The 16,514-nt window shown below is 35.7% G+C and overlaps 1 protein-coding gene across 4 annotated transcripts in view; it reads right to left on the bottom strand.

The window, feature by feature from the left end:
* LOC126759843 (probable G-protein coupled receptor B0563.6) overlaps window positions 1–14,183 on the bottom strand; it is a 93,851-nt gene extending 79,668 nt beyond the window's left edge. The window contains exons 1-2 of one of the 4 annotated variants that reach the window (XM_050475001.1): window positions 13,979–14,183; window positions 11,999–12,698 (exon numbers count right to left, since the gene is read on the bottom strand). The gene's annotated coding sequence lies outside the window, so the exon portion shown is untranslated. The remainder of the gene's footprint in view (window positions 1–11,998; window positions 12,699–13,978) is intronic. The other 3 variants (XM_050475003.1, XM_050475004.1, XM_050475005.1) reach the window with 3 other exon arrangements.
* Between the last annotated feature and the right edge of the window lie 2,331 nt (window positions 14,184–16,514).

Genomic DNA, 16,514 nt, shown 5'->3' with positions numbered 1-16,514 from the left:
TAAATTTTTTCTTTGATGAAAGAGCAAACGAGAGCCAATCTGCTCAAAATGAAAATAGCGTTCATGGTGCCCATATTGTAACGGCATATCACGTACAATTTTGCTTTCGTCGACTGCATTTCGGCAGTTTTGATGTCGAAATTCCACGTTCTGGATGTCAATTGCCGATCAGAAAAGTTTTGCTCTGTGGTTGGAATGATAGACAAGGAATCTATGAGTTGTTCTAAGACCGAACTTTTAATTTGGACTACTACTGTCAACAATTGGACCGTCCGAAATGTCCAATCGACAGGCCACACACATCGATAGTTACTCGCCAGAATTTCCGCTGCAGAGCTGAATCGAGAAGGCACAATCTTTCATAAGAAGGTAGGGCAGCTGGCGTACGCCGATGACATCGTCTATCTTGGAACCAGTATTAACACCAACAACAATGCCAGCCTCGAAGTCCAACGCAGAATAACTCTTGCCAATAGATGTTACTTCGGACTGAGTAGGTAATTGAGAAGTAAAGTCCTCTCTCGATTAACAAATACCAATTTCTATAAGTCACTCATCATCTAGTCCTGCTTTATGCTGCAGAGGCAGGTACGATGATAAAATCTGTTGAGTCGACGTTAGGAGTTTTCGAGAAAAAGGTTCTGCGGGAAATTTATAGTCCTTTGCGCATTGGCAACGGCGAATACGATAAGCTGTAGGAGATATACGACGACAGTGACATGTTTCAGCGAATTAAGAGACAGCGGATTCGCTGGATAAGTAATGGCGTTGGCGTATTCCATAATGGATATATCACTCCAGTTCTGAGAATATTCGACGCAGTACCCGCCGAAGAAAGCAGAGGAGGAAGAAGACCGCCACTCCGTTGGAAGGACTAGGTGGAGAAGGACCTGGCAACTTTTGGAATCTCCAAATAACGCCAAACAGCGAAAAGAAACAACGATTGGCGCGTGTGGTAAACTCGGCTATAACCGGGTAAGCGGTGTCTACGCCAATAAAATAGAAGATTATAACTGGTTAATATCTAGTTGCTTAAGAAATATGGCATTTCCTATTGTTCCAAACTTTATGTATATACCCAAAACTTTATACTATATAGTTGTAAACTTTAGATAGTATTTACAAAATTATCATGGATTATTAGGTCACTATGCTACATTACCATTGCGGTTTTGGGGTTTTGTGGCTAAGCGGCGCTAAAACAATTAGACTCTCACTGTCACATAGACACTCTGGTGTGAGTATATGGCACACATGTATACATACAGAGACGTATGCGGTTCCAAAAATATTACAGTAGCATTAATATTATATACTAAGGTGTGTGTTTGTCGGAATCGGCATGCTGAATATAACAAATTTCAATGTCATCTAATTGTATATGTATATGTGTATATGTGCAAGTATGTACGTATGTGAGAGTACACTCATGCATAAATAAATATTTGGAAATGGATGCTGTTGGGTTCATTGCAGTTCCATAGAAAATGTACATAATTTCATGGTAAATTTGCTGCAGTTAAAAGCGTATCTGTGAACAGAGACTATGGTTTATTATACCTATATACTAAGGTGTATGTGTATAATGGATACTTAGGTCAGAATAGCCACATTTTATACATTTTGGAAATCAAAATTTTAAACCTGATGGGTAGATGCAAATTTAGTTAGGAGCACTGAAATTAATTTTTGTTATTTAATATACTGAAGAATTGAGGAGTTGATGTTTTATTAGATAAAAAAATTAGGTATATGAATTTTCTACTTGTTAGTGAAAATCTAAGATTTCCAATGTATGAAATACAAATACTGAAAACAATCTTATATATTTTCTGTACTACAAATGCATATATTTTAAGAAATAAGCCTTTAAAGGTATAAGATCCATAATTTTTGCACTAAATTTAATGTTTTGTTTATAGTTATATAGTAGATATAGAGTGATCCGATTCGATCTTCGATAGCTTTTTGCCTTTTTGCCATTTTGACGATAATTTCATAATGCCACTTTTACATAAAGACCTTTATCTATTGGAAAATAACTGTAATAGTCGCTTTTCACAAGCTCCTCGAAGTGAATTTTAGCCAGCAAAATCATTCGCCAGAGACAATCTTAGCATACATACAGCAAAACCTTCCAGACGTCAATTTTGAATTGGTCACCTCTGGCACCGGGTCACGTCACAACACCAGGTGCAGCGAGCCTGCTTGCTAGGGATCAGGAACTTCCTGTCTGTATACTATATATACAAAGGAAATATGAGGGAATGTATACGGCCAGCGGGCTCATGATTTTATGCCTCTAGAGTCAGACTCGGCGTCACTAGGGGCACGGTATCATACTCGATCGTTCTTTTTGGGGCTAAGTAAACAGCGCAACCGAGAAAAGGAGACCAACTAGGTATTAAATAAATCGTTTTCATTCGCCGGGTGAAAAACTTGGACCAATGATTTTGTGATTCAGCGAAATCGACATATTCATCGATGGATCAAAGTGTCAAATAGGAATCGAGGCGGCCTTCTTCTGTAGTACTTCATACACGGAAGGTAGCTTAGAACTAAATGATTACATTTCAGTCTTTCAGATCGAAATTATTCTCATAACAGAAGGTGCTTATTGGGCTTTTGCTCTGATCAGCTAGTCCGTAAACATTCTAGTGAACAACCAAGCGACCAATAAGACTATTCTTAATCCCAGTTAAGGAGCATTATGAACTCCTCTCCAAGCAGCTCCTGCTGGGGTGCTTTCACAGAAATCATCCTTGCAGTCACCCGCTTGGATCGGAACCGTCACCTAGGTCACTCCTCAACTATGTCGACGGCATCTCACAATATGCCGACCAGACTTCGAACGCAACTAACTTCCGACAAACACTGACCGCCATTAGCAGTGGAGCCATCTACACCTTCACCGACTGCCGAGTTGCCGCGAGAAACGATAGTGTGCGCAGCTTCGTTCTGGATACTTTAGCACCTTAAACTCCGACATATCCAATATATGTCCTGCGTGCAATGAGTTTCCGCAGGACACTGGTCACCTCTTTGAATGCCCCACCAATCCCACTTATCTGACACCCCTCCCCCTTTGGTCCGACCCCGTCGAGGCAGTACGTTTCTTGGGTCTTCCGTTTGATGACGTCGATGACAACTCAGCTAATCCTTACCATCCTAAAGATGATTAGATATCCGTTAGAACAACACCAACAACTAACCGTAGCACCAACACTAAGTCTCATGGTTTTAGGTTATGTAAGCAGGCAATAACTAGAATTTTAGTAGGTGCAACTGAGTACCCAGTCATATAGTAATAGAAGGAAATGAAAAGGCAGACGAGCTAATCCGCCCGGGGCCAGCTGGAGACTTAATTTCCCAGACCATTCAGCTCCCTTCAGTGTTTTTTGAAGCAAGGACTCTAGAAGAATTTCTAAGAGAAAACTACACACACACACACTACCTCGAGATATTGTTGATAGTGGACAGACCCAAAAGCTCCTACTTCTAAGCAAAAAAGAACTTAGTACAATTTAGGGGGCGTCACAGGGCACCAACCCTTAAGATCCCACCTTCAGAAAATGATGGAACCTTATTTATGGAAATGTCCAGCCTTCAGCCGGATGAAACGAGACATATTCCCCCCAACGCCCAGCTTAAAAGACATTGAGTAGTTGGGGTGGAAAAAATTTGGATTTTCACCAAATTCACTGAGTAGTTAGATAAGCCTTAATTTGATAATGATGTTTATGGATGTTCTTCTCAACTAATATAATATTTTTTAAAGTTTGGAAAGGTGTTTTCCAAGGTTTACAAATTCACAACAAGTTTAAAATTCACTTCAAAACCAAAGTTCTTATCTCTCTCACGCTCACTGAAATACTCGTATGCCAAGAGCTTCGGGAATTTGGGGGCTAGTTCTAGACCTCTGCGTTGTCTCTTATGACTTGTTCATTTAGTGAAAATAGAGTCTATGTAATGCCTTTGAGTTGTGACAAAGTCTATAAATATAGGAATGTCAATTACATATGTATGTGATCGTTGCAAAATTTACTCAACAATTTTACTCAAATTCTCACTCTCTTATATTAAAAGGCCGTCTTATGGATAACTTGCTGGTTTCCAGCTTCTGAGATACCGGCCGGTTTGTATGGCGGCATACTTTCAGTAAAGTATCCCACATATCATTTTTTATTTTTTATGAATTGCAATTTCGCTCATAACTGTGCTTATCTGCCGCTTTTCGTGTGTAAACTTCAATTTCCTCTCTTGCGCATATATAAGTGAAATACACACATTTTCAGACACACAAGTAAGCCTTGGTGCATAGTACAAAAATAAGCTGGGCAAGGCATTCATGCAATCATATGTAATGGAGTGTGTCTGCGGTAATCCGAAGTACGTTGACACGCACTTAATTTCCCAGTTGGCAAACAAAAGCGGAAATGCTCCTCCGCTTCAGTGGTCAGTCAGCATGATTTAAGGCAATGGGGCCCCACTTAGCTGTTGCTTCTTCTTGTCACACATTGTTCACACATAGAATAGTATTATGTGTGGCTACTCGTATTTTGGGCCTCATTTGAGTTGGCAACTGTATCAGATTAACGTCAACTTTATTAAAATGTCATATTATACTTCTTCCGTAAGACAAAAAAGTACGGAAAACCGGGCGTCTCACATTTTTGTAAGCGATTGCGTTTTCTTGCATTCAAATAAGCAAACAAATCTTTTGATATATGCAAAATACCCGGAATAAACTGTCGCTATAATTAAGTTGTATAAATGCCTATTTTGTTTGTTTGCAGAGGACTGTTGATTTATTAATTTCTTTTTAAATACATTTTTCCCGAATAAATTATATTTGGAGACCCTATAATGTGTATATGTAAATGATCAGCGTGACGAGAGTCGAGCTCACTTTTAACCAAAAACAGCGAGGAGTTGATGCTTCGGAGCAGTGTATGGAGAAGTTCAAGCGTAATAACCCCATATGATTTCATCAATTCTCTCCGAAGTCTAATCGTCAGACATCCAAGTGGACTGCATACGATAAGCTCACTCCAAACCGTGGAAAAACACGACAGTCGTCTACCAAGTTTATGGCTTTTGTATTTTGAGATGTGGATGGAATAATTTTTATTGACTACCCTTGAAGGAAAAAAAGGACCATCAAAAGCGACTATTGCATAGCGTTATTGGAACATTTGAATGTCAAACTTGCCGAAAAACGGCCGCATTTTAAGAAAAAGAAAGTGCTGTTTCACAAGTCATTGAAAACGATGGCATGAATTGGACTTCGAATAGCTTCCGCACCCACCGTATTCTTCAGATCTGGCCAACACCGACTATTCCCTGCACTCAGATGTTAAAATAATGCTCGCCGGGAAGAAATCTTCGTCGATTGAAGAAGTGAACGCCGAAACTGAGGCCTATTTTGAAGCAAAGGACAAACCATACTACAAAACTGTTATCGAAAAGTCGGAGGGTCGCCATAATTAGTGTATCAACCATGAAGAAATTATGTTGAATAAAAACAAAAAAAAAGTTTTGCATAAAAAATTCAATTGACCTGTTATGTCTTCTACATGAGCTGACCAACATAAAATATTTTGCTGTATTAATTAATCTTAATTCCATTTGATATCATGAGTATCCGTAGAAAGAAGTAGGCTTGTCGAAAAAATATCGATACATCGATATATCGATATAATTTTTTCAATCTATCAATATTTTTGAGCGATATCTATTGTTTCGATATATCGATATTTTTAAATAAAAATATTAATATCGATATTGATATATTCAAAAATTACCGATACAATATATGTATATCGATACTTTATTCCATTTCCGACATCACTAGAAAGAACAAAGAAACGTGTTCGTTGTCTTTACTCAGCTGGATGTCATATTATGATATAAATTATGTTGTATATTCATATATTTTTTTTAGAAACGCTAATATAAAATTATTACTTTGTTGTTTAAAGTAGCAATTTTATTACAGTACATTTCGTTATATTAATTATTTGTTTTTCGTTTTCTATTTTCAGGTAAATTTTGTGTTGTAAGTAAATATACTTCTTTCTAAACTGCTTTTTTTATTATATACATAGTTTCTTTTATCATTATTTTTAAGACATTTAGACTTTTGTTAAAAAAAATACCTATAAAGTTTTATTACTATACGATCGTATTCCATCGTTGTTAAAGAGATTCTTTTCTGGAAGTGCCTGAAGAAATTTGTTTCTTGTTTTGACAATTGTAGTGCGGGATTCATTCAATATATCCTAGCATAGTTCCCGATCTGATTTTGTGCTTGTTCTATTTTCACCAGAACCGCTTATTTGTCGGAACCGCCCATATCAGATCAATATTGCATATAGCTGCCCACTAGTTATCAGCGACTCGCGTCAACCTATCCATTTGTTTATTCAAAATTGGTTATTCATTTCAAGGAACATATTGAACAAACGGAATGTGTGGAGATATTCCAGCAGTAGCAATACAACGGGGTTTTCAATAAGAGCTCTACAACGGTTTGGGATATCAATGAAATTCTTTATTCCTGTGAAATTGGCCGATATTGCTGCAATTTCACGTTCGATATTCGTACGAAGTTCAGCAGCTGCCTTGTTGCATAGACCATAGACTTGACGGAGCCCCACAAGAAATGAACTAATGGCGTTAAATCCTAAGCCCGAGGCGGCCAACGACTGGGCCATTTCATGAGATAACACGTTCCATAAACTTGGTTTTCAATAAATTGATAGTGACATTTGCTGTGTGACTTGTGGCGCCGTCCTGTTGGAACCACATATTTTCCAAGTCCATGTCATCCAATCCGGGTCAAAAATAGTCGGTTATCATTGAGCGGTAGCGATTCCCATTCACAGTAACGTGACAGTATTGATAATCGCCGAAGAAGTCCAATGACGCCGCCGGTCCATAAACCGCACGAACCGTAATTTTTTCAGGATGCTATGCCGACTTGTGGAGTACGTGTGGATTGCTGTCTGACCAATAACGCATATTTTGCTTATTGACGAAGCCATTCAGCCAGAAATAAGCCTCATCGCTGAAGATGATTTTGCGATGAAAATGTGTATCATTTTCAAGTTGTTGCTTAGCCCAATTTACGAACATACGACGATTCTGGTGACCGAGCGCCTTCAGTTCTTGCGTCAATTTGATCTTGTAAGGATGTAGGCCAAGATCTTTTTGCAAAATTCGCCACAACGACGTCACGGAAATGGCCAACGTTTGAGAACCACGTGTGAGAGCCTGAATTGGCACTACGGACACTTCTTTGTCTTACAGGCACGATAACATTTTGTCCTGTGTTTGTGGATTCAAATTTTTCCACTAGACACTAATTGTTGATCTGACAGTATGATTATGACGACCGTCCAATTTATGGCGCTCTTAAAATTGAGGCCACTAACTTCGAATTTCGGTAGTAAATTTTAATACGTTCGACTCATTGTTGGATCGTATATCTTCTGCTATGAAATGGTAAACCTTACTGAAAAAAAATGTTGAAAGATCGTTAAAATATATGGCATTGTTAGCTATTGAAAACCCCGGTAAATATAGAATTGAGAAGAAGCTCTCAGGCTTACTTCCTTCAATACGGATTTACCAAGTGTTAGATATAAAAATTGTTTATTTTCGCTCTCTATACCCATTATCTTCAGTGTTTATATGAACAGTGAGTGGATTCACTTCTTAGGTCACGTTTTTCATTATATTTAATCGTATCGAATTTCACACTACCGTCAGTGACAAGGAAGGGTTTTGCTTAAGGGGCTATACCAGTGTGACGCATAAAAAATTAAGCGATTTTCGTGAATTTTTTTAAAAGAAAGTACTCAATTGAATGTTTCAAGCATCTTTGAACGTAATAAGGAATATTTTCAGCTATACTTAAGAGCTTTTTTTTACAAAAATATTGAAAACTAACGGAGTTATGTGCTGTCTTCAAAGGTGCCAAAAAAAAAAAATCACTCCAACAGCTGACATGAATCCGGACGAACGAGTAGCTGAAACAAAAAAATTTTAAAAGTTTATTAAACTTAAAGATATTTTCTATACAATGACAGCAGTTTCACTTATGTATATATACATTTGTTTGCACCTCTGAGCGGTCGCTGTTTAGAACGCTGCCATTTAAAAACTATTTAAGATACGACCTACGAACTATCGAAAAAGCCAAAAAAAAATTTTAAAGTGTCAATCAAAAGTTATTATAGTGTCAATGAAAACGTAAAGTACTTTGTACTTAAATAGATATAACACTAGGGAAGACTTTTAATAAAACGGGCCCAAATAAATCCTAAATGTAGAGAGCGTTTTTGGCGTTTTGTGTCGACATGTCAACAACTGGCATGAAACTGTTAAGGTTCTAGTTATTTAGCCTTGATTCAACATGTCAGTTAGAATACTAATACCGCAGTGAAAAAAATATTTCAACTTCCTTATTTTCCGTATTTAATTTCATTTCCCTCCAAGCGAAACTGAGATGCGGAAATAGTTTCCCTCGTCCACTAAGTAGTTTAATCCTAGGGCATTATAACAACTTACAAACTGAAAAATAAATAAGGCGCCGAATAACTTTGTAGCAACTACATGACGGGATTAAAGATAATTGACCGAAGTAATACGTTTTTCTTGGTTAAAAGAGAAAGTGAGAGCAATTTAGCATGGAAGTTAAGAAAGGCAAAAATGGCAGCAGCCAAATTAAATTCATACCTTTTTCAAAGAAAAAAAGAAAATCAGTAGAATATGCCATAAGGCAACAAAACAGTAACGCCTAACTGCGTGAAGAGAAAAGGCCTTTTGTGTCAGTCAGACAGCGGACGATGGATGTAGCGGGAGACAGCAGGCCAGCACAGCAGCCTGTATAAATTTTTATGTGCATATGTTTAAGTAATTGCGGCACACATTTTTACACACCCATATGTATGTACATATATATAACAGTTAGTCCAAGCAATTCTCCACTCTTCTCATGAGCAGCTTTAGCCATTTGCTGCGGGCAACTAGACTTTAAAAGCACTTAAAATATTCGCGGCACGTAAAGAGCAACAACCCAAGCAAAGAATGGATGATGGAAGAAGTTTGGAAATAAAGAAAATGGTGGTAAAAAGTAAATGCGTAAAGACATAAACGAAAGAATGTGAAAAAGAAATCTGAGAAGGAAAAATTATTTAGAATGCAACGGCTTAAAGCATGAGTTACACGTGACAAGTGAGCAACTTTTATGCGTGCAGAATTCTGTGTGTGTATGCGTGTATATCAAATTCGCGGCAATCACTTGCGCTGCTGGCGGGCTACAGCTGCTTGACGACTATACATGACACCCAACACGATTCACCATATACGAAATAAGACGAAAACGGAAAAGAACTGACAGCTGAGCTGTACTTCTAGCGGTTGCTTGTGGCATTTAATGTGTCTCTCGGTGCTTGCCTTAAACGCCTGAATATATGCAACAAATGAATATTTAATATTTTTGTATTTTACTTCCTACTTTGTTGCCATATTTATATTCATATTTCAGACACATCCGTGTAAAAATTTAAATATTAAATTACCGGAAGTTTATGGGTAGTACGACTTTAAAGAAAATATTAGATTATGTCTGTGATGATATATGCTAATATATCATAATGATTATTATTTAGATGTCCTTTTTACATATAAGCTCAAGTAAAAGCGAATTCTAGACTGAATCAGAACGCTGCTTTCCCTTAAAATGTTCTAAACACACTGTAGTGAATAGTTTAGCCTACAATCCTTAAAATGTAGCAGAAATATTTTGTATTCAAAAAGAGTTCAATGCTTGATTTCGACCAAAAGCTTTTGGTTTATTATTATTACTTTCTTTTTCAAATATGTCACAGAGCATTATAGACTACACCCCAGATTCTAAGTAACGGAACACTATGACTTCTCCTTGCAAAGCGAAAATAAAAATTCGAATACTGTTACCGCGCCCGGGCTCGAAGTTTTAGTCGACAAAGTGTTGCTAACTCGGCTGAGTGTTACTTTTATATTCCATATTTATGAAAATTCTGTATTTATATATGACGAAAAGCAAAGCTGAGACCCTACCGTATTATTTGAGCTGGACTGACCAAAATAAAAAATATTTCACATATCTTTATTAACGCCTTTGGCTTAAAAATAGGCTCCTTTTGAGTCAACACAAGCATCTTCTTCTTTTGCACTGGCGTAGACACCGCTTACGCGGTTATAGCCGAGTTCACAAGAGCGCTCCAGTCGTTTCTTTTATTCGCAATGTGGCGCCAATTGGAGATTCCAAGCGAAGCCAGGTCCTTCTTCACCTGATCTTCTCAACGGAGTGGAGGTCTTCTTATTCTTTTACTTCTCCCGGCGGGTACTACGTCGAATACTTCACCGCTGGAGTGTTTTCATCCATTCGGGCGACATGTCCTAGCGTAGCCGCTGTCTCTTAATTCGCTTATCGTTCCATCGACTGCGGTATTCGCCGCTGCCAATGCACAAAAGATCATAAATCTTCCGCACAACCTTTCTCTCGAAAACTCGCAACAACGCCTCTTCAGCTCTTGTCATCGTCCATGCCTCTGCACCATATAATACAAGCGTGCCAACGATTAATCCAATCTAAATAACATACAATAAGCCTCGGCTGGGATGGTCTCAGTGCCTTCAACGAAATTTGGATTTTTCAATTTCGGCTCATTTTTGGAGCATCCCTTTTGCGACCTCAACTCGACGTCGTTTTTAAAACTCTCTTATGATAACAAAATTATTTTTATGCACGGTTTATTTATTTATTTATTCGATATTAACGGAGGTATAGCATTATTTTGGTTTTCGATGACTTTCCTACTGCACGCTTTGTGCCACTCTCAAATACTTACAAAGTGGACACCCCGCTCGGGAACATTCTCAATGATTTCGTAGCTGTGCTTCCATTAAAAACAGAACATCTTAAGGAAACTCGTTGGTAATTTGTTTTCTATGATAAAAATTGCCACTAATTGATGTATGGCTCTGTTTAAATGGGGTCAAATTCAATCAGTTGAAATGTATGAGATCCACATATATGTTTAAGAGATCCAAGGGCAAATATTTTGTTGTTTGGTTTGAGCATTTGGTATATTTTTGAAGAATAATGCCTTTAAAAAATGATTCTAGCAAAGAGTACAATATATGGAATGAATATCAGAGCTCGTCGACAAAATATGAAAAAGCAATATTTTAGGTCTGATTAATGTGCTTCAATGTAAATGTACTCTAGACTGAATATCTGGAATACGGCTGATGAAACTTCTATTATTAGGTAATGTGAGCCAGCTGTATCAGCAATTTTTATTTACATACCCATTGAGCCAGAAATGGGATTCATCGCTGAAAAAAATTTAGCTCGAAAACTCCACGATCTTCGTCTACACTCTCAGCTACGGCTGCATGTTGGTCTATTTGGTTGAATATTATCTCAAGGTGGGTGATGGTGTTGCGAATAGTACGCTCAGTAGGCCGATTACACGTTCTTTACAGAACGTGAATTTCCGTAATAAAGTTGAACGATTTCTACGATAAAATGTCAAACAATACTGAACAAAAATAACATGACAGCTTTACACGACTGACGCGTGATCTGTCCAGAAAAGGCTATTGAAAATCGTATTTCTGCTTGGATCACCCGTTACATATGTTATAAAAATGTATAATTCGAATTTAGCACTGTCTATGACGATGAATTTATTGGTGCTTCATTCTTGAATAGACCACAAATGTAGATTTCGAGACCCCGCTTTTGAAAAGTGTTTCGTATATTCTTGAAATATGAATAAACAAATGATAAAAATGGGTCGACAAAATTTTTAATCAATTGCCAAAACCGCACGAATTTCGGTTCTCTAAACTAGAATACCTACATACTTAAGTCGGAATAGTAATGAATTATTCTGAAATTGATGGGGTATAGCATATAGTCTAATTAGAAAATACTCACCCACTAAATAGGACTTCCGGCATTTGATGAATCTCAGCGCATACACTCACATTTGAATGATGTGTATTATGTAACTGTGTTTAAGCAGAAAAATCACTCATTTCGGTGATGAAAGGTAAGTGTCCAAGGAGATAAGGTATATGTATATAATATAATTCCTTATTTTGCACACTTATACACTTAATTTTCTGCTTCACTCAAGTAAGTGCACCCTTTCACTTTGATTACCACTGGTGATTTGAAATTTTCTTTGAAATACTCTTGCTTCACTTAGCATTTATACAAATTTCACTGTCGTGAAGTTAACTTGAAATGCTAGCCTTTTCGGTACATTTTTGGCACTCAAATTTCATGAATTTCTTAATGAACTGTTGGCAGTCGCTGCTTTGGTAGCAGCTGGAGCCGTCAATAACTACACTTGCAGCTGCCATATATTTGATTGATTTTGATGGGCGCTTTGAAGCGCGCCTGTTGCCAAGGCATGTTGTGCAAGTTGTCGTTGCTGCTTCGGTTCGCCTTCGGTGTTGGTGCTTAGAAACACTTTGTAATTAAGTTGTACTTTGATTTATATTCTTTGGTAACAACATTTTTTTTGCCTTTAAGATTTTTGACATGATTTTTGAACTGACATATTTATATATATGACAAAATTTAATTTATAGTTAAATTTGATAATTAGTTTTCACCTCTTTTGACATTCCTAAAGCGAAATATTGCAAGTTAATTCATAATATAATTTTTATGACTTATAATAATATTCACGTAGATTATGCTTATTAATATAAGTTTTTGAAGGAAAAATATTTTTTTTGAAGAAACATTTTTTTTCACAATTTCTTTTTTGAAAAATATATTATTTGGACATTTATTTTCATATAATTTATATTTAAATTTTTAATTATTTTTAAGTAAATGAAATTCTAGGAATTTTATTTTATTAAGCGGTACAGGAATATTTTCAAATTAATTTTTCCCATTTTATTAGTTTAAATTATCACCTCCTAAAGAATTTTTTTTAATAAATAGCCTTAAACCATTGCAATTTTACTAAATATTATTTTAACGTATTTTTTATTTTATTTTCCATTAATTTTATTAATTTAAAATTTTACTTTTTAAGTCATTTTTTAATAAATAGCCTTTGATATATTTATATATTTAAAAAAAAAAATATTATATAAAGGTATATTATGTAATGACATAAATTTAAATATATATATTTATTAATTAATTTTCCCGATTTGCAAGTAAATTTGAAAAATCTTTATATATTTTTTGTAATTTCAATAAATAAATAAGTAAAAATTATTTTTAAATTTTATTTTTAATATTTTATCATATAATATTTGTATGCAATTTTTTATGAAAGCATTTAATTATTTTTTATTGCTGGCTTTGACTTAATTTATTTTGTACGAATTAAAATATTTTTTGTAATTATTATTGGTATATTGTTTTTTTTTAATTACTTCTTGTCAAAGCTATTTTTTTATTTAGTTTTTTTTATGTTTTTCTAAAATTTTTACTGCTTTAAATTTGAAGTATTTTATTTTTTGAATATTTTTTTTTAGTTAAAATTAATTTGAAATATTTTATTTATTTAAAAAAATTTGTTTTTATTAAATAAATTGTTTAATTTTGCAGTATTTTTTTAAATTAATTTAAATTATTTAGTCTTGAAATATTTTATTAATATTAATTAAAATTAATTTCTTAAATTTTAAGCATGTTATTTTATTTTTTTAATTAAATTAAATTTTTTTAATTTTGAGGTATTTTAAAAATTTCTTTAATATTTTTAATTAAATACATTTATTTTCATTTTGATGTATTTTAATAATTTTTAATTTTTTTAAATTAAAATTAATTTTTTAATTTTGAAGTATTTTGTAAATTAAATTTTTTAAATCTGAATTATTTTAATATTTTTTTTTTATTTTGTTAAATTAATTTTTTGTTAATTTCTAGTAATTTATTTACTATGCCACTAATTTCTCATAAATTTTCACGTCTCACTCCACTTACATCTCACCATATGCGCGAATCCTTGTTATTGCTATTTTCATACTTAAGGCTCAAGTTCATTTAGTTTGTTATTGTTTTTCGCACACTTTGTACCCGAAAACTCGTTTTTGCCGCAAACCACAACTTTTCATTACGAATTCACTTCCACAACTGATTAAAATTGTGTAGAAAGCGCGCGTTATCAAGTACTCTTAGACACAGTGTAGCACTTGGCCGCGTCCTTATGCAAGCCAACAAAGTAATCATTGCCAACGCAGCATAACAATGTCCTGTTACACATATGAAACTCGTCTAAATTATGTACATAACAGCGCCAATGGCATGAGTTTAGTTTTTCTAGCAGTTCTCCATATTCAGCGCTCTCGGTGCGCATGCGTTTGGTGTCTCAAAATTGTGATTTCTTTTCGCAAAAGCAAACAGCTGTTTGTTACTACGACAACACTGTTATGTGCCACAGTGTGTGTACTTGGCTTGCAGAAGCATAGTATCATAACAAAACAGTGAAAACAAAGCAACCTGTTTTCGTGCAGGATCACATTCATTCATATCGGTTTCGCAGTAGTTGACCCACACCTGCCGTGAGTGGTTGTGCCAGGCGCTCGGCATTTCAACTGCACATCACTTTTTTTGCAAATAGCAGAGTAATAATAATACTTCTATGCTGGTTCCGTACTTCCAGTTAAGCCGCAAATAATGCAAAATATTTGTATATTTATATGTCAATATGTGCGTGTTTTGCGGCGCGCATCACAGTTTGTGTTTTTTCGAATCTCGTTTTTGTGTGTCTTTTTTCAGTTTGTTGAACACCTGTCTGTTTGCCCAACCATTTATCTGGGCATACACGCATATCTGTCTGTTGAGATTTTAATTTTACGCTCGTCCACATTTGCGTTTGCACTTTTTTTCCGCCTCCCTCCTCCTCTCTTCGCCCTCTCGCCTGTTGGCTGCCGCCCATTTCATAACAACCGGTCTGAAGGCCGCACGGGGATTAATTTTGTGGCCTTAATTTTCATGGTATCGACACACAGACATTGTGAAGAATAAGAAAGCCACGGTTTTTGGCAACAACGTTTGTTTCTCACGGCATCGTGGCCGCAAATGAATAAAAATACAGCGAAGCAGATATAGTTAGATATAGTACGTATATTAAAACGCAATTTGGCGTTTTACCTGGTGTTGGGGTAGATTAAATGTTTAATTTGACAAGGACAATACAATTTTAATCTTCTACTAGCGATATTTTGATGTTACTGGTAGTAAGACAGCTGGAAACTAGAAAGGAAGGAATAATTTCGGACCAAACTTTTTATGCGCTTGAAACTTGCAAGAATCCAAGTCCGAAAAATTCTTTCATGTGTTGGCAAACTTTATTTCAAAAAATTTTGCGAAAGAATTCAATATTCATTATTCGAAAAAATTGTGTCTAAATCACAAACATGTGATATCAACTCGTGCGAAGAGGCCAAATTTAATATGTATTGTGACAAAAAAGAACCCGGAAATAAAACGCAAAATATTTAATCATTCATCAACATTTATTTTGTCGCCTTCAAAGTAATTCCCACCAGGTCTAATACACTTTTGCCAACAATTTTTCCAGTTCTCGAAATACTTTTCATAAGCTCTTTAAGGGATGGCCTTCAGCTCCTTCAGCAGATCTTGATTTATCTCTTTGATCGACTGAAAATAGGCTCCATGGAGCGGCAATTTCAGTTAGAGGAACAAGAAAAAATCAAACGGAGCCAAATCAGGTGAATACGGTGGTTGATCGATGGTATTCATTGCATTTTTGACTTTAAATTCGCCATTACCATAGTGTAAATCCATGAATTGTTCTTCATTTACGACGGATGTTGTCACGCAAACGCCTGAACAAGGCCAAATAGAAATCCTTATTGACCGTCTGTTCCTCCGGAACAAATTCATGATACACCAAGACGCGAATAACGAAAGAAAAATGAGCATCGCCATCATTTTCGAACGTTTTTGGCGTGGTTTTTTGGTTTCGGCTCGTTTCTTTTTCTCTATTCCGATTATTGTTGCCAGGTTGGCATGTCAAACTCATAAACCCATGTCTCATGGGCCGTTATAAAGCCCTTCTTGAATGTGTGATCAAAATTCACACAATCAGACATGTCCGAACCGACTTGTTTACAGCCTTCTTGTTAATAAAAATATAGTTTTATCGGGACGAGACGAGCAAGAGCGCGTTTTATACTCAAAATATCCATTGGAGCGGACTCGGGAGAGGTGTCTAGGGCTCTTGCCATCTCTATAACACTTGCCGGACGATTTTCAAACACTATATCCTTCACTTTTTAAAATTTTCATCATCAGAACGAGGTATGTCTTCAGTGATCGTCTTTAAAGGCTTTGTACCATTCGTTAGATTGTGTTTTTGATAAAACTGACCAAGTTTTATTTATCTTTTAAGGTACCTCAGGTGTCTCTGAGTCAAGTTTTTGCCCAATTTTATCCATTTTAGGCAAAA

This window comes from Bactrocera neohumeralis, chromosome 5 (genome assembly GCF_024586455.1).
Source record: "Bactrocera neohumeralis isolate Rockhampton chromosome 5, APGP_CSIRO_Bneo_wtdbg2-racon-allhic-juicebox.fasta_v2, whole genome shotgun sequence".
Classification (NCBI taxonomy): domain Eukaryota; kingdom Metazoa; phylum Arthropoda; class Insecta; order Diptera; family Tephritidae; genus Bactrocera; species Bactrocera neohumeralis.
The sequence above is the reverse complement of the archived record's forward strand: the minus strand, read 5'-3'. Positions and strand labels throughout refer to the sequence as shown.